Here is an 18,679-nt window from a genome sequence, read left to right on the forward strand (position 1 = left end):
ACTTCTAGACCTTTTCATCAGCACAGGAAGGAAAAGTCCCAGAGAACTCAGCTGTGCCTGTGGTTTATTTTTGTTCAGAACCGTTTCAGAACTGTCTCCCCTAGAGGTAGGGACCACAGAAAAGGAAGGGCAAGGCCACTGTCATCAGGACAGGCGTAGACAGCCTGCACTTCCTTCCCACCACTGTCCCTCCAGGCTCCAGTCTAGCCTATTCCATATTCATTTGGCACGGCCTGGAAAGGAAGTGGATTAACCCGACGTGAGCTCAGAGGGTTTTGGCTCAAGAAATTGGGAGCCCTTTCTAAAGATAGTGGCTGGGATCTTTGGGCTCTCAAGTTAGTAGACTTCACAGTGGCCTACAGGGTCCTACACAGTCAGGGTGCTCACCTCTCTGGCCTCACCTATTACTAGAAGCTCCCTCTGCCAGCCACAGTGGCTTCCCTGCTGGTCCTGGAACATACCAGCCATGTTCGCACAGGCTCTTCCCTCTGCCTGGAACACTTAGAGTGGGATGCCCACAGGACCCACTCCTCATCTCCTTGAAGTATGTGCTCAAATGTCCTCCACTCACGAGACTGGCCCTGCCCACCCTATTTAAACTGCACCACGCCCCCCGCCACTCACACAACATGCACCCTACCCTGCTCCATTTCTTCTCTAATAAATTGCACATACTACTGTCCAAAATATGATACAATTTTTACTGCTTTTTAAGTGTATATTCTATGTTTCCACCCTCTAGAATATGTGCTTCCTGAGGGCAGGAATATTTTTCTGTTTTGATCGCTCACGTATTCCCAGTGCCTTGAACATACTGCCTGACACACACAGGGAATCAATATTTATTAAATGAATGAATGAATGAAGTTCTTAGGCACCTAAAAATGGTTTGACCCCTATCTCCTAGGCCTCTCTCTTCACCAGCACTTACCTGCCAAGGATCTTTCCCAGAACAACATCAATCACCAGTATTGCCAATACCTTGTGGTCAAAGGGATCAATTTCTCCTCGTCCTGCACATAGGCCTGACAGAGGAAATGTACTTGCCACTCTGGTTCTGTGTCAAACTTCAATGGTGACCTTGGCTTATTTTGCGTCCCCGCAGAGGTTATTTCTTAGTCGTAAAGGGAACATTCTATCCTTGGGAAAAGTAATATTTTTGCCACCTTCAGCTTTAAAATGGCTATTTGATATGGCTCACGTATGTCTCTTTCAGTAGCCACTGAAAAAGCTCAGGTTGAGAGGATCTGAGAAAGACCCGTCGTGTCGTCAGAGGGAAGCTGGCCATAAGGCAGAATGAGTTTACAATAACTTATTTACCTGTCCAAATACTTCATATCGCATTAAAGCTTTTTCCTGCTACCCGGGACTCTAGAGTGCTAAGAGGAAAAAGGAAAATCAATTGATAATGATATATTCAGTTAAAAAAAATATATCGATTCCCAGGTAATGACAGTCGTGCGTTTTGCAGTGGGGGATGCCATTTCCCGTCGTGAAGATGGCTTTCTCATAGATTACATTTAAAAAACGGAACCAGGAGTAGCCCTGCCTCCCTGTAATAGATAGCCTCTTTCTCCTAGGTATTAAATCTATAATGTAAAAAAAAAAAATTCTCCCCGGGGAACCTATTCTTTGCCTCCTCAAGGTCTTCTTACCCATTGTGTGAAAACAGTAATGATTTGTTTTTGTAATTCTAGAGTTTATGTCCTTTTCAGTATTAGATTAAAGATTTAAATTTTTTCTTTTTCCCCATTGCTGGAGTTTCTTAGTTTGGATTAGATAGAAGACAATGCCATTGTTCTCTCTCTTACTCAGTGTCAATGGCTCAATGGTGGGGATTAGGGCTGTGCGTGTTGGGAGGAGCTGGGAGGGCCGCCTCACGTCTGCCACTAGGAGTACTCTGCTACCCACTTCGCCTCATTATCTGCGTGCGCTGGCAGAGTTTGTGCACAGCGCGTGTGAGATAATCCACAATATGCAGCTCAGCATCTGGGACATCTGAGGCGGGGACTAGCATCCAGTTAGCATGGGGACCACCCAGGATGCTGGAATTCAGAAGAGATCTTTTTGCCAAAAAAAAGAAAAAGAAAAAATGATGCCTTTTCCCCACCCCTACCCTACTGTTTTTCCCTCTCTTTCTAGACTATCTGGCTTCCTGGTGATGCTCACACTTTGCTAAGTGTTGGTGGCCATCGAGGTTTTCGCATCCTGGGGACGAATCCTGAGCTTGCCAGAGACGGGTGGTGCAAGGTAGGTCTCTGCTCAGCTCACCTGGAAATACGAAAGGCATCAGGCCTGAGCACAGCCAGTTCTCTCCTCACACTGAATGTCTGGGGGAAGGGAGGAGAATGCAGTAGGTCCCCTCGCCCTCTTCCTCAGTGGGATTTTTACCACAGGCATGTGATAAACTGGTACTGGGGCTTAGCTAAGCCATTTTAAAGAATCTCTCTCTATGACTCTTTTTTTTAATTTTATTTTTTTGAGACAGAGGCTCACTCAGCTGCCCAGGCTGGAGTGCCATGGCACAATCTTGGCTCACTGCAGCCTCTACATCCTGGGTTCAGTGATCCTCCTACCTCAGCTTCCCAAAGTAGCAGGGACTACAGGCACATGTTTTCATGCCCAGCTGATTTTTGTGCTTGTAGTAGAGAAGGGGTTTCGCCATGTTGGCCAGACCGGTCTCTAACTCCTGACCTGAAGTGATCCACCCGCTTCAGCCTCCCAAAGTGCTGGGATTACAGGTGTGAGCCACTGCGCCCCATCAAAGAATCCCTGTGACTCTTCCTTGCTTACCTAGGTCTTGGCTTTCCCCAGGAGGTTAGATCTGGGGATGGCCAGCAGCTAGGTGACCTTTAACCTCATTAAAAACTGTAATTAAGTTTTATAATTACGTTTTGTTATTAAAATGTGTTATTAAATATGAAAATGTTATTTAGTCATTATAAAGGGATTTTAAAGGATAGTAGCTAAAATTACATAAATGACTTAGAATCCTGTTGCCCAGAGATATAACCATTTTAGTGTTTCTTTCCAGGCTTTTTCTTATGCACATACGTAAAGAGTACACCACAGGCACACACACGCACACAGGCTCGACTGTGGGTGCTGTTTGGGGGGCATGTTATTCAGATTCAGCAATGTGTCAAGGCATCTTGTATGTCAGGAAATGGAAATCTATATCACCATTTTCACAGACTGTCTACTCTGTGGATATAATAGCATACATGACTCACTTCATGCCCTAATGATGGACATTTAGCATATTTCAAATATTTTACTATGACAAATAACAGCACAACAAATATGGTTGCATTTGTATCTGCATAGTCATTTGATTACTTCCTTGGGTTTAGAGGCCTGGCTTAAAATTTTGATTCCAGGTTCTCCAAGCAGGATCAGGCAGCCAGAAACATGGGGGAACCTGGCCTGCCTTGGGAGGGCAAAATCTTGTGAATGGAATCCACAATCTGGGATCCACTTTAGCTCCCACCGGGCAGGCCAGGAATGTGCCTGCTGAGGCAAGGAGGTCTAGAGCTGGAGTCGACAATGTTTGCCACGTTTAATACTGCTGAAGGGACAGGCACCGGGCCTGGAGTGAAGCAGGCTGGAGGGCAGGGGAGTGGGCTCTGGGATCCAGGACAGTGGAGGCCCCGCTGGCCCAGCTTTGTATGTCTGTGTGGGACTTGAGCCTTTAGAAGTCCAAGCTGCAGGCTGGGCGCAGTGGCTCACGCCTGTAATCCCAGAACTTTGGGAGACCTAGGCGGCCAGATCACCTGAGGTCGGGAGTTCGAGACCAGCCTGACCACATGGAGAAACCCCATCTCTACTAAAAATACAATATTAGCCAGGCATGGTGGTACAAGCCTGTAATCCCAGCTACTCAGGAGACTGAGACAGGAGAATTGCTTGAACCCGGGAGGCAGAGGTTGCAGTGAGCCGAGATTGGGCCATTGTACTCCAGCCTGGGCAACAAGCGCAAAACTCCATCTCAAAAAAAAAAAAAGTCCAAGCTGCGTCTGCATAACACATAGGGCCTAGTGCTGAGTGAGCACAGGCCATAGCAGCCCTGGGACTGCTGTATCCTCAGCAGCCCACCCTCGTGCCCTCTGACTGGTGGTCTCCTGGCCTCTGCCTGGGGCCGAACTCCAGCTTCCCTCTGCAGCTGGGGCAGAGCTTGAGACCAACAAGGCTTCTGCCTTCCAGATTCTCTGCTGTCCAGAGAGCTTTCTCTTTGCACTTAGAGACAGTGGGGTTGGGGATGGCTGTCCACTGCCAGAACCCTTGCACAGAGAGGAGAAAATATGGCTTTGGAATCTCAGCCTTGGTTGTCAGCAGGAAGTGGAAGGAGGCTCTGGGCCGGGCCAGGATCAGCCACTGAAATGGAAGCTTCCCCACCCCGGGACCCCACCATGAATCCAGCCTGCAGCCTCCCAGCAGCCCAGTGGGGGCAGCCAGAGGAGAGATGGGTTCCTGGCCTAGGGAGCTGGTGGGCTGTTGGCACACACCCACGACACCACTAGCGGGGGATGGCTGTCCTTGCTAGTTATCCCAGGCATGGGGGGATGCTTTGCCTCCAGGTCTCCCGTTGGGTCAGAGAAGGGGAGTTGGAAAATTAGACAGTGAAGCGTCAGTTTGGCAGCGTTAGCCTCCCCAGCTCCTAGACAAAGAAAAGATTGAGGAGATGCTCTTCACAGAAGCCAGCTCTCCTTGGATGCGCCTGTGAGTTTGGTGAGAGGGGAGGGAACAGAGGCAGCCTAGGGCAGTGGGTCTTGGTTTCTTAAATGATGACCCTGTTTGGGGTCTTCTCTTCCCTGCTGCTGATGCAGGGTGGCACGTGGCTCTTGTTCTTTTGTTTGTCCCAAACTCTGGGAATCATGTCCTTCAGGATGGGGAGGGACCTTGGAGGTGGTCTCACCAGGCATAGCTGGTAAGATGTACCCTACATGGGCCTCTATCTCTGTGCCCCAAGACCAGGGTCCCCATTGTGAACTCAAGTCTGTCTTCCCTAGCTCTTGGCTAGTTCCTGGAGAGTGGGAATCACACCTGATCTGTCTCTGTTCTGCCCCTTCCCCTACTCATGCCAGCACCTGCTGAGCTCTTGGTAAACAAACCACTGCGCACAGCCAGGACTGTGCCTGGGAGTGCCCGCAACACGTGGCCTGGTGCTGGCTGTGTCCTCACCTTCGTGCAGGCGTCCCATTGATTTCTAAGATGATAGGGAGGTTCTGAGGCCTCTGGAAGGTTCTGTGACCACTGGGGATCAGTGGAAGCAGCTATCAGTTTACTGTGGAAACTGGGCCAGCTCACATGGCCCTGTGTAACCTGCTACAAAACAGGCCCGTCCAAGAGCCAAGCTTGGAGGGCTGCGCTCTGCTTTTCTGTGGTTTGGTGAAAATCACCCAACTAAGTAAGAAGGCCGTACTGGAACCAGCTCACAGGAGTGGAATCTGATACCTGCACTGCAGGGAAGACGGGTGGAGGGGAGTTGAGCTGAGGACTTGGTTGCTGAGCCAAGAATGGCATTAGCAGTCAGCTCGGGCTCTGGAGGTGGTGAAGGGCAGCGCTGATCGTCACTGGCACCGGAGCCGCCCTGGGCGGCATCCCCTGTCTCCGTCATTGAGACCATCTCAGTACTGTCCATCTAGGCTCTTTGTCCCTCTGCCCTCAGCAAGCAAAATGCCCTACATGCCACCTGCATCTCCGAAGGAGATTGCAAATGTCTCTGGAGTTAACGGCAGTGAGGGAATACTGTGTGCCGTGCCCTGGGCTTCCGCATCCCGCACCTTCACTCCCCCCAGTCCTCTACCCGCCTTCCCTCCCTCACCCCCGTGGACAGTCTTGCTTCCTGAGCTCTCCCCCGTCTCCTCCCCTCTTGGCCTCCGTGGTGTCCACCTCAAGGAGGGACCTGCAGGCAGACGTCTCAGTGCTGCTCTGGCCGACACAGACACTCTGCCACCCACTTGTCTTTTGACTGTAGCTGCATTTACTGGGCCGTCCTGGGGAACTCTGCAGCCCCTTCTTCAAATGGGCATCTGGGCACTCTGAAAAGGTCATGTGACCACAACCACTACCTGGGCCCAGATCCCTCAACAGAACCTTAGCCGAGTCCTCAGCCCTAAGCAGGAATCTTTTGGGATTCTGGTCCCTTCTCTGCCTGGTACCCTGTAGCTGTTCCCCACCTTTCCATCAACAGGGCTGCAGACCCCCAGCCCACGCCATCTACCTCGGTGTCAGCAAGTGGCCTCTCCTCCTGCTTCCTGTCCATCTTGCTCATGTGAGCTGCCATCCTGCAGCTCCACTGCCTCCTCCCACCAGGAAGGGACAGTGTTGGTGCCGCAAGGCTTTCCTCTGCTCCCCGTATCTCCAGCCTTCCCTCCACTCCCTCTGCTTCAGCTGTTCCCAGGCTTGACTCCCATATGGCACCTCTGGCCCAAGGTCCAGGCTGCTCTCCAGCAGCTCCTGCATAGCAGTTCCCTGCTGTGTGATTCGTGTCTCAGACTCCACCTGTCCGAAACAAAGCTGCTTCCTTGCTCTCCAAGGAAGCCATGTACTCGGACTGTCTCACCCCTCCACCCTCCCTTAGCCCTGCATCTCCATCTCCTTTGCCTTAGGCTGCTCACCTTCCTTCCTGGGCCATGAGCTCACTGAGGACAGGGACCATCCTCTTTTCTCTACAAGCCCAGCACAGGGCCCTGTACATGCATACCTCTTGGGATCAGATGATTTTATTCAGTTCAGAGATTACAGAACCACAGACAGCGTGTCCTCATAGGCAGCGTGGTGGCAGGGAACCTGGGATTGGAGGCAAGCTCTGGGTTCTAGTCCCAAATTCACCACTAACTCTGGGAAAGCCGCATAAAACCTTCTGAGCCTCAGTCTCCTCAGCTGTAAAATGGGAATCACTCCAGCCTTCCTACCTCTCAGGAGCTTGAAAGGCGACAGGAGAGGAGTGGTGCCACTGAGGCCAGCAGTTCTCAGCCCTTGGTGCACATTGGAATCGCCCAGAGGGCTTTAAGAACTACAGATGGGCCAGGTGTGGTGGTTCACACCTGTAATCCAGCACTTTGGGAGGCCAAGGCAGGCGGATCGCTTGAGGCCAGGAGTTCGTGACCAGCCTGGTCAACATGGTGAAACCCCATCTCTACTACAAATACAAAAATTAGCCAGGCATGGCAGCACACGCCTGTAGTCCCAGCTACTTGGAAGGCTGAGTCATAAGAATCACGAGCCCAGGAGGTGGAGGTTGCAGTGAGCTGAGATTGTGCCACTGCACCGCTCCAGCCTAGGTGACAGAGAAAGACTCTGTCTCCAAAAAAAAAAAAAAGAACCACAGATGCCTGGGTCCTTCCCCCAAGATATTCGATTGTTCTCATGAGGGTGGATATCAGTGTGTTTGAAAACTTTAACCACTACTTTCAACTCATAGGTGTTATTACCAAGTTCCTGAATTCTATGCCTTGAGGAATTGAGATGGAAGTTATAAAGATTTTGCAAAACAGTATTCCTGGGTGATGTGTGATTTGTCTAGTCTTTTGAATCTTTTAAAATCTACCGCCCAGGCCAAGTGCGGTGGCTCGCACCTGTCATCTCAGCACTTTGAGAGGCCGAGGCGGATGGATCACAAGGTCAGGAGTTTGAGATCAGCCTGTCCAAAATGGTGAAACCCTGTCTCTACTAAAATACAAAAAATTAGCTGGGCATGGTGGCGCACGCCTGTAATCTCAACTACTCGAGAGGCTGAGGCAGGAGAATCGCTTGAACCCGGGAAGCAGAGGTTGCAGCCAGCCAAAATTGTGCCAGTGCAGTCCAACCTGGGCGACAGAGTGAGACTCCATCTCTAATCAGTCAATCAATCTACCGCCTGGATCAAGCCATCCAAAAGCTGGGTACCTTGGCTGTGCTGTACTGTGTTCATCTCATCCCACCGGAATGCTTTTACATGACCTCTACAAGCTGTTAGAATATCTGCTGCCCTCCAGGTTAAAGCAGTGCACCCTCATTTGGGATTCTGTGGCAGTTAATGTTTGTCCTGTCACTTGTGACTCCTTTGCTAGGACCCTTAGGAGAGGTGTCTCTGATTTCACCACAGACATATTCTTCTCCCAAGCCACTGTCCTAGGATCTCATGGACCCAGAAATCATGTAACACACAGATCAGCTTCTTGTTTGCCTCTTCCAAGCTCTCTACACAGTAGCTCTCAACTCTGGCTGCATATGACATCACCCAGGGAGATTTTTTAAACTCTCATACCCAGGCTGCATACCACATCCATGAGATCACAGTCTCTGGGAGGGGGATCCAGGCATTCGTATTTTTGTAAAGCTCCCCAGGTGATTCTGATGGGTGGCCAAGATCAGATGCATTGCCAAGCCTGGAGGCAAACTTGGGGCCCACCTGTAGCCCATGTATGGCACTTTCTAAATATGGTTTTATGTAGGCAACGTTCCCTTCCCCGTTTCCTGCTCCTACACTTGTGATTCTCTCTCCTGCTTTTGATTTATGATGTCTTAATGTATCCTTTTAAGTACCCTGCAGTCCTTTCTGGAACATAGCAAAGTGAAAACAAATAGAGTAGAAAGCTTACTGCTTTTCTCTGGCTGGGACCTGGGCACAGCTCCCACCCCAGTCAGGGCTCCCTGGAAAGAGGGTACGAGCCTCCCATTTCCCCAGCCACAGAAGCTGGTCAGCAGCCTCGTTCTGTAACCCCACAATGGAGAATGATAGTCAGTTCTGCCAAGAGCCCATAAAAGAGGCTGATTCAGGCCAAGAGCAGTGGCTCATGCCTGTAATCCCAGCACTTTGGGAGGCCGAGGCAGGCGGATCATCTGAGGTTAGGAGTTTGAGACCAGCCTAACTGACGTGCCAAAACCCTATCTCTACTAGGAAATACAAAAATTAGCCAGGAGTGGAGATATATGCCTGTAGTCCCAGCTATTCGGAAAGCTGAGACAGGAGAATTGCTTAAACTCGGGAGGCAGAGGTTGCAGTGAACTGAGATTGCACCACTGTACTTCAACCTGGGCCACAGAGCTAGACTGCATCTCAAAACAAAAGTTGGGGGGCTGGTTGGTTCACAGCGTCTGAGTGTTGAGATGGGACTGGGGTGAGATGAGAGATGGCTAAGGATGGCCACCAAAACGCCACCTGATTCAGGATTGTGGAAGGCCACGCCTACCTCACCCCCACCCCCACCCCCACCCCCCGTCTCTCTTGTCTGTTCCACTCAGCCCCATGCTAAACAGTGGGTGGAGATGCCCGGGGTGGACTCTTTCCCCAGTCCTGGAAGCCAGGAAGCTGAGGTTTGCATGCACAAAGGCAATTTCTCTTAGCGAATGGCGGTTGAGATGGAGGGGCACACAGCAGTCCAGTCTGGCTGCAGAACCTCGTTTGGCACCTGGGCTAGAAACAGCTTCTCCACAAACCTCAGAGTTTATTTTCATGGCAAAATTTGATTTTCTAAGCACCCTGTCTCCTTGCTTACCTTGCACCTGCTCCAGTGGCCAGGGCTGCGGGGAACAGTTGTGAGTCTGCGTCCTCCGTGAGGGCACCTGGCCAAGTAGACATGGGGGCTGACCCCCAGGCTGTGCTCTGAGAGTATCGCCGTGCCCTTGAGAGTTCGGAGAGAGGAGCACCTCTTTCTAACTTGGACAAAAGCATCGAACAGGGGAAAGCACCATGTGTACCTCCTGCTCAGGGAAAGCACCATGTGTGCATACATTGAGTGACCATGCTCTGAAATTGATGGACTTCCATCCATGGGGATGATCTCATTTACTTATACACAGAGGCTACTCAGAAAGACTTTTAAGCTTTTGTCTTCTAATCATAAATTTCTCCTCTCCACCCTTCCCCCCACCTCCGCCCCACCAACTCTACCCCTCTCTCTCTTACAACAGGACAAATAGTGCCAGGAGTACTGGGGATTATAGGATGAATACCCAGCACATGGTGAAACCAAAGAGTGATGCAACAGTCATTCATTCATTCCTTCAACACTTACTGGTAGCCACATTGTACATTGTCCCTGGTCTGGGATCCAGAAAGGTCAGACCAAAGCCCTGCCTGCAAGGAGCTCTCAGTCCGGTGGGGCAGCAAGTACCTATGAATTCTTACATGATAAATGTGATCAATTCCTTTTTCTCTTTTTTTTTGAGAAGGAGTTTCACTCTTGTTGCCCAGGCTAGAGTGCAATGGCATGATCTCAGCTCACCGCAACCTCCGCCTCCTGGGTTTAAGTGATTCTCCTGCCTTTGCCTCCTGAGTAGCTGGGATTACAGGCATGCGCCACCACACCTGGCTCATTTTTGTATTTTTAGTAGAGACAACTTTTCTCCATGTTGATCGGGTTGGTCTTGAACTCCCGACCTCAGGTGATCCACCCGCCTCAGCCTTCCAAAGTGCTGGGATTACAGGCATGAGCCACTGTGCCTGGCCTAATGTAATCAATCCTAACGTGGCAAATATGTGATAAATCCAACAAAAATTTATACCAAGTGCTATGGAAGAGCAACTCATTTACTCAACAATACTTACTGAGCATCTACTATAATGCTAGGCATTGTTGTAGGCACTGGGGTTATCACAGTGACCATATGAGACAAAAACCCCTGACCCAGAGCGTACATTTGAGGGGGTGAGAATATTCAGCAACCAGCTTAGTTGGATCCAAACCACAGGCTTCAAAGGAGAGGTGACTTAAAGCTGGAAATCGAAATCTATGCATTTATATGTGTGTGCAGGGAGCACTGTCGGCAAGGGGAACAGCTTGTGTAAAAGCCTGAAGATATAAAAAGACCAAAGATATCAGAGCAGAAATGCTAAGGGAAGCCTAAGCATCGGGAGACGCAGCCCTGAATGCCATGCTAACCCTTCCAAGGTTGCTCTCTCATATCATGAGGATAGAGCTGAAAGCTCGCAGGGCACTGGCCAGAACCATCTCACAGCTGGGTTCCATGTGCCCCAGAACAGACTCCTTGGCCACGCCCACTCCAACTCCAATTTGTTGGAACCTCTAAGGCTAAAGATATATGATTTATGTTACCTCCTCCTGTGACCGAAGTGCTTTCAGTTTGCAAAGTGTTTTCACACAGTTTCTTCTCTTGGATCATGAGAGGGACTCTAGGAGATAGACAGAAAGGGGTTATTATTACCATTTATTGTACCAAGGAGCAAATCAAAGCCCAGAGAGGTCTAGTGTCTTGCTCAAGGTCACACAGCCCATCAAGGCAGAGCAGAAATTAGAGTCCCTGTCTCCTAGTTCCTAATATAATCTGGGGGCCCTTCTTGCCCCCGTGTTGGCTGCCACTCCTTATTCTGAAGCCTAAAAAGCTCTGAGCAAGTATCATTCACATCCCTGCCTGCCTCTGATGACCATTAGTGGAGCACATACGACGTGTCAAGCCAGGCGTTGACATCTGCTGGGCTGCAGTGTGATCCCAACCCCCACTCAGGAAGAGAACTGAAGGAATCGCATAGTGGCTGCCCTTCTTCCCACCCACCATGACCCAAGAGGCCTAAAGACCACGGGTCACCCTCCTGAGCCAAGTGGAACAGGACACAGAATGACCATCGCAGGCTGGAGACCCCTCCACTTGCTCCTGAGTCCCCTCATCTAGGCCACCTGGAGGCTCATTCATGACAGATGCCAATACATATTTTCACTCTTACTTGTAAGCTTGCTGGATGCAAAGAGAATGGGGAGATTTCAGCCTCACGCACAGAGCCTGAGCTCGCCTGCAGAAGACAGACGCAGCCTAGCCGTCCTCACAGGCCACCCTTGATTTGTAGCAACTCATTTAGATAAAAGCATCTGGTTCCTAAGGTAGCAGCAACAACAAAAATCATTAGAAGCACATTTCTGCTTTTACAAAGTAACCTAGTAACAGCACAGGAGGTAACAATTAGCCTGGCACTCCCTTCTCTAGGTACACAGGCGGGTGCCGAAAGTGGAAAACAAGTCGGAACAGAGAGGTTCTTTTCAGGGCCGTTCTGCGATCGGCACTCCGGGACGTGGGATGTGGCGGAGTCTGCCCTGCCAGCCAGCCAGAGAGCCACGCCCCTGCCATTAGCACAGAGAGGAGGCATCCTCCCTCTCCATCCCAGAATAAACAGTGTGATTATTTATTTAGCACCAGTTCAAGGTTTTCTAAAATGCATCCACTGTGCTCTGCCATCTTGTGCAGGTCCTCCCTGAACTGCTGCTGACTCTGTGGATCAGATAAAGGAAATCTGGCCTGCACCAGTCTCTGCTGGGTGCTTGCTGCCATCTGTGAGGCTCCTGCACTCCCTGACCTACCTGAGTGTTCATGTCCCACCTGGGGGCACCGGGTCCTGCTCAGAGAGTCTCCCGGAAGCACCTCTCCCATCCCTGCCCATCTCCTGGCAAAGAGCTCCCAGGCTGGCCCCAAGGGAATTCTCTCTCCCCTGATGCCCTGATGCCGTTTCTCTCCCCGACACCCTGGTAGGACTTGCTGCTTCCTGGTTCCAGTGTGGTCCTGTCACTGCCCCATATGCCTAAGGCTCATTCCTGCCCCCCAGTATGGAGGGTAACCTACAGAGCCAAACACCCCACACACGCTGGAAAGGAATTGATGAATGGAAAAAGGCAGCTCCCACGGCCTCTGGCTGTGCTCCTGGTCCCCTGAGCCCCACGTCCCTCAGATCACAGAACCTTCTCGGGAGACTACAGGGAGTTCCCTGGTGGCAGGAACTGTCTCAGTCACTAAGCCTGGCACAAAGAAGGCACTCAGATGTTTCTGAGATGAACGAATGAAGTGGCTCCTTTAACCACTGGGTGTGAAAGGACCCAGCCACACCCATCAAAGCAGCTCACAGCTGCCCATGTTAGGGCAGAGGGTGACACACCGCCCCTGGGGACATGGAGCACCCAGCCCAGAGCTCTCCTTCCACTGTTCCAAGCATAGTCCCTGGCCCAGGAGGAAGCTAGGCCCCCCAGATCTTGCTAGAACCCAGGCTCTCAGTATGCTCAACATCACGTGCAAGCCGTGTTTAGAAAGGTATATTCCGTATGCAGAGAGTCCTCAGGCTTTCATTCATTCATTCAGGCAATAGCAAGAAGCAGAAAGTAATGGTCACAAGCACCGCTGCTAGACTGCCTGGGTCCTAACCCCGGCCCTGCTCCTTTCCAGCTGTGCAACCTCTGGCACAGTCCTTAACCTCCCTGTGCCTCAGTTTCTTCATGTGTAAAATAGAGATTATCACGAAATCATCTGGTGATGGTAAGGACTAAATGAGTTAACATAATAAAGTGCCTAGAATAGTGCGTGAGACGTGGTACTGTACGGGTATTTGCTGTTATTATTATAAACTCTAGGACCCTAGCTGAGTCACAGACTTCATTCATGCCTCCTTTGGGACCAAATGCACCTCCAAGGAAGGTGTTGGCATGCCCACCTCCCACGCTCACCTGTCAGTCATCCTACAGCCTTCGCTTGCTGAATGCATCCAGTTGCAGGGGATGTCTGTCTGCTCCCAGGGAGGGGGCCCTTCCCGGCCCACGGATCCCAGACAGCCACTGGCTGCATCTTCCAGTTCTGCATGGGGTCCTGGGGCCCCTCCCACTTACTTCTGGTAGGGAATCTCCAAGCACCTATCACAGCCCCATTTCATTTAGCCCTGCCCCCGAAAAGATCTGAACTCCTGCTCAGCACACAGTGTCCAGCAGCCCAAACCCAGACAGTGATGAATGCCCATCCAAGACGCTGGGGCTTATCCCTCCCAGGATTGCCACTGGCAGGCTTTGAGACCCAGAAGCATGTCTGTGCCCCTCTTTGGATCTTGTCTTTATCTGCATCATGAGGGGGTTGGATTCATGATTGATCCCCAAGGACCAGTCAGGCTCTGTCCCCAGGAGTGACGCTCAGGATGGGGCCACGTGGGGGCTTCTGGGACTCCACTACAATTAGCACTGTGGCCTCAGAAGTTATGTCAGCATGTCCTTGGGGCATCTGTCATTAACAATTATGAAGTCATTATCTGGTAAATAATTCATAACCCGAGAGATGGGATAAGCTGCCAATAAACAATAATCCATTTAGAATGAGGCTTGATGAGGGCGAGCACAGCTGCGGAAATGCATCTACCTCCTGGAGGGCAGCACCCTGCTCACCTCTGGTGTCAACAGGGCCCATCCTTAGGACCCTGCTCAGGCCACACATCCTCCCTGAAGCCCTCCCTCACCACCCCTCCCCTGAACTCAGCCAGGACTGAGTCTGTGAACCCCGTGAGTGCTGGCCAAGTGCCCAAGGCTGTGCTAAGCCTGCACTTTCTCGTGGAATCCTCCCAGCGGCCTTAGAGCTGTAGCTACCGTTGTTATGTCCTGCACAGAGAAGTAAACTGAGGTTTAGAGACTAAGGAACTTACCCAGGGTCGCTGAACTAGAAAGTCCAGGTCTGGAGTTCACATCCATATGATGTGACAGCTCTCACCCTTAGGCAGGGTGTCCCACTCCCTCATGCGAGCAGCTGTACCTCTTGTCATTTGTCCAGCCTTTATTTCCATGTGACCTTTGTCTCTCCAGCAAGACCGTGAGCCCTGGGTGGGTCCCAGGAGGTGCTTCCTAGAGGTGGTAGAGCACAGCCTCTCCTTGCTGGGTGGTTACTTAATGTTATAGTTAGGCTTCTGGTGGCGTTTGGAGGCCAAACCGAGGACGCTGGTGAGGGAGCAGGAGGGGACGTCTCCCGTGCGCACTACCTGAATTCCCATCTTCTAATAGGCCTGTTGCATTTCTCCTTCCTAGGGCAGACTTTGCAGCCTCTGGCTATACCCCCTGGAAGTACTCTGTCCTGGGGAAGAAGTTCTTTGTTCAGAGGCCGGGAACCCTGGCTGCGTGGTTGGTCTTTAGGACTGGGTTAACTCTGCCAAGAGCTCCACCTCTCCTGTCATGCCATCACCTACCAGCAAGACTGGCAGCCCACCCTGTGTCTGCAGGACCTGCCCCCAGTGCCCCATGCTAGAAGGGGTCCTCAGGGGTGTCCCAGTCCCCCCTCTAAAAGGCTCCATTCTTTGTTCTCCTGGGCAGGGGCACTGCAGACATTGCTGGCCCCTGGATTATAGCCAGCCTTCCTAGGCCTGAAGTCATGAAGGTCTGTTTTCTCTTCCCAGGGAAACAGAACTGCCCTGAGTTGCAAACTTGAGGGAACAGGGTGGAATTTCTGGATGCTGGGCCTGTAATTGTCACACATCTGGAATGTGGCACAAACCTCTGCAGGCAGACCGTGTGGTGGGAGAAGCCACAGTGACTTGGTGCAGGCTCATTCCTCAATAACCACAGTGACCAGCCCGAGGAGAGGCCCCTTCTAGCCTTTTCACCTCTCCTTCTGCAGCCAGCGACGTGGTTAGGACTGGCAGACGCGTGGCAGGACAATGGGTCCCTTGCTGCTTTCTAGAACAGCTTGAAACAGCTAGAGTGTTCCCATCTCCTTTGAACAGAATTGCCTCACTGGAGGCACTGGCCCCATCTTATTTGTCAGGCTTCACAATGACACACCTCCTGCCCCTGGCCTGAGCTCCTTGCTTTCAGGATTGGAGAAATATTCCACCGCTGGGTATCCCTGACCTTTTGCTAACAATCTCCACCTGCTATTCAGCTATTCAGTGTGGCGCTGAGTGGAGTGGACATGGAAAGCAGAGAGGGGGCCCAGCTACTGCCAGCCTGGACTGGATGATGCTCTGGCAGCCATCTCTGGCCATCCCCCGCGTCCTGCTCAGTCTCATCTCGGCACTCAGATGCTGGGAACCAGACCAGCCTCTTCTATGGGGCCTTGGAGGGCTCTTGGTAGAGCTGGCTACAATTCCCCACCACAGGATTACAGAATGAGATCGTGACCCCAGACACACAGACCCTGTGTCTGGGGAAGGGGAGGCCTGATGAGTGGGAGCTGTGCCCAGGTCCCAGCCAGAGAAAAGGAGGAGGGTTTTCTATTTTCTCTGTTCTACTTGTTTTCACCTCATTGAGTTCCAGGAAGAATTGCAGGGGACTTAAAAGGACACATTAAGACATCATAAATCAGAAGGAGGAAACAGAGCTGCCAGTGTAGGAGCAGGGAGTGTCACCTACACAAAACCACATCTAGGAAGTCCCATAGATGGGCCGGCCACAAGTGGGCCGCAAATTTTCCTCCAGGCTTGGCAGCACTTCTGACCTTTGCTGTTTATTGGAATTGCCTGGGCATTCTGGTGATTAATGCAAAGCCATCTACGTCTTGCTTACCCCAAAGAAGAGGGGACCACATCCCAAAATCTGTAGCAAGGGTCTTGCTTTTACTCTCGGGCTTGGCCGGTCCCAGGGATGCTGGGATGCTCTTGCTTCTGGGAGGGCTACTGCACCTCATCAGGACAGGACTTTGCATGCCCTGGTTGTGGACAGATTGACAGAAAATTGAAGTATTATTTAGGGAAGGGAGGGGTAGTTTCCAACCTCAGCAATAAACAAATAAGATAAACTGGCTTTTATCACAAAGCAGAGAACATGGCGTTTCCATGGGCTCTAACAATCTTACATCCCTAAGGAAGGATGGGTCTGCGACTGTGTGTCCACTTGGAGGGTGCCTTCCTGTTCTCTAGCGTGTGCTAAGTGATGTGCTGGGAGGAAGGGCTCACCGGCAAGGCAGGCTAGTCCTTCTACAGAAAGCCCTGGGGATGGATTATCCCTGACACTAAAGCCTCTTCCCAAAGGTCTCTGGGGAAAGAAATTCCATCAGTTTCCAGAGTCCCTATTCTGGTGGCTCCTGCAGGCTTTCTTCTATCTGACCTGAATCTCCCTTGCTGCAATTTAAGCCCATTTTCCCTTGTTTTGTTCTGAGTGGAAATGGAGAACAGCTCGTCCCCAGCTGCCTCCGAAAGCAGGGTGAGTCAGAAGTCCTTGCGTACCTCCTGCCACGCTGAAGCGTTCTCAGAAACCTGCGCCATTGAATGTGTCCTCGTGAAAGCCTCCCAAGAGAACAGCTTCGCATTAATGGATGAGATGAGGCTCCACTCTGGGGTGGGGGCATGGTGGGGGCAGGGCCCCTCCTGTAGGCACAGCGCTAGATGGCCCTGAGTGAATGGGCTTGGCCCCTGCCATGACTAGGGAGCCGGGCACGTGAATGAAACGTGCATGCATGGAGTCTGGTCAGGGAGCTGAGGAGGGGATGGTCACATTGGGAGGTGGGGTGGGGGAGTCCCCACATCAGGTCCTAAGGGAGGGGAGGAGGTGACTGGGGAAAGAGGAGGGCCTTCGGGCAGGTATCTGGAGACTCCTCGTCCACTTTAGCTTCCACATTTGCGTTTGAAAAAACAGTCTTCTTAGGTATGCTCCCCTCGCTCTCGTGTTGGCAGCGGACTGTTTTCCCCGCCTGCCTCAGCTGATTTGAAAGATCACTCGCTTGCTTAGCATGTGCTGGGGGAGCCCTCGTGGGCGAGGGTGTGCGTGCAGGCACATACATTCTCTGGAGGATTCTTTTGGCCTCTTGATCTCCCGGTCCACTAGGTTTCCGTCTTGTTTTTGTGCCTTTTTACTTCTGGGAACAAAAAACCCCACTTGTTTCTGCTAAAGATAAGCTGTTTTATAGGCCATTGAAGCCAATTCCTGGAAGAGTTGGGTTGGTGGTTTAAAAAAAAAATCTGATTGGAAAGCAGCAGATCACAGCAGCTAAGTGACTGAGTTTAAAAAGCAATGATGCCGAGCGGTCCTGGCAACACTCGGGCAGCACGCAGTGAATACACAAGAATTGTCATTTTTCCTAGGCCAGTGGAATTAAAACCTTCCTACTCTGTGGGATAAATGGAGAGAAACCGAATCTCTTTTTCCTAAGCAGTTATCTAAGTGTGATACTGAGATGTGAGCAAGGTCACTGGACTTTATGTTTTTCCATTGCTTGGTCAAGAGCTCCCTTTTCAAACTACTTGGCTCCAATACCATGTGGGGGAAACCCACCTGCGTTGTTCGGATTTAAATGATGGAACTGCCATTAATACCTTCCATAAAAGATGACTGATTTCTGACTTTGTATTTATGGAGAGTTGGGGCTTGTAAAAGTAAACAGAGTGGCAGTCGTTTAATATTAATGCTGGTTCATACCCCTCCCTCTTCAGGGCTGATTAAATGGGTGGCTCCCAGTCTAAACCCCTCATGCCAGCTGCTGGGTCACAGTGATCTCTAGAGGGTGTAGTAGGCAGCCCTGGGCCAATCCGATTGCCAGCTGTGCTGGTCCAGGAGCCTGGGCTGAACGCTAGCCCTCTCTTCTTCTTTACATCATTTTTTTTTTTTAAATCTGATAGGATTTTTTTTTTTTTGAGATGGAGTTTTGCTCTTGTTGCCCAGGCTAGAGTGCGATGGCATGATCTCAGCTCATCGAAACCTCGACCTCCTGGATTCAAGTGATTCTCCTACCTCAGCCTCCCGAATAACTGGGATTACAGGCATGTACCACCACATTCGGCTAATTTTGTATTTTTAGAAGAGAGGGTTTCTCCATGTTGGTCAGGCTGGTCTCAAACTTCCAACCTTGGCCTCCCAAAGTGCTGGGATTACAGGCATGAGCCACTGTGCCCGACCTTTATTTTTTTATTTTACTTTAAGTTCTGGGACACATGTGCAGAACGTGCAGGTTTGTTGCATAGGTATACGTGTGCCATGGTGGTTTGCTGCACCTATCAACCCGTCATCTAGGTTTTACA

At 51.0% G+C, this 18,679-nt stretch overlaps 1 protein-coding gene across 1 annotated transcript in view; it reads left to right on the forward strand.

Moving 5' to 3' along the window:
• The first annotated feature begins 2,142 nt into the window (after positions 1–2,142).
• The window catches only part of KLHL29 (kelch like family member 29), a 234,581-nt gene continuing 218,044 nt past the window's right edge, over positions 2,143–18,679 (forward strand). The window contains exon 1 of the mRNA XM_012453344.3: positions 2,143–2,250. The gene's annotated coding sequence lies outside the window, so the exon portion shown is untranslated. The remainder of the gene's footprint in view (positions 2,251–18,679) is intronic.

This window comes from Aotus nancymaae, unplaced genomic scaffold (genome assembly GCF_030222135.1).
Source record: "Aotus nancymaae isolate 86718 unplaced genomic scaffold, 86718_ANA_hifiasm-v0.15.2.pri h1tg000057l, whole genome shotgun sequence".
Classification (NCBI taxonomy): domain Eukaryota; kingdom Metazoa; phylum Chordata; class Mammalia; order Primates; family Aotidae; genus Aotus; species Aotus nancymaae.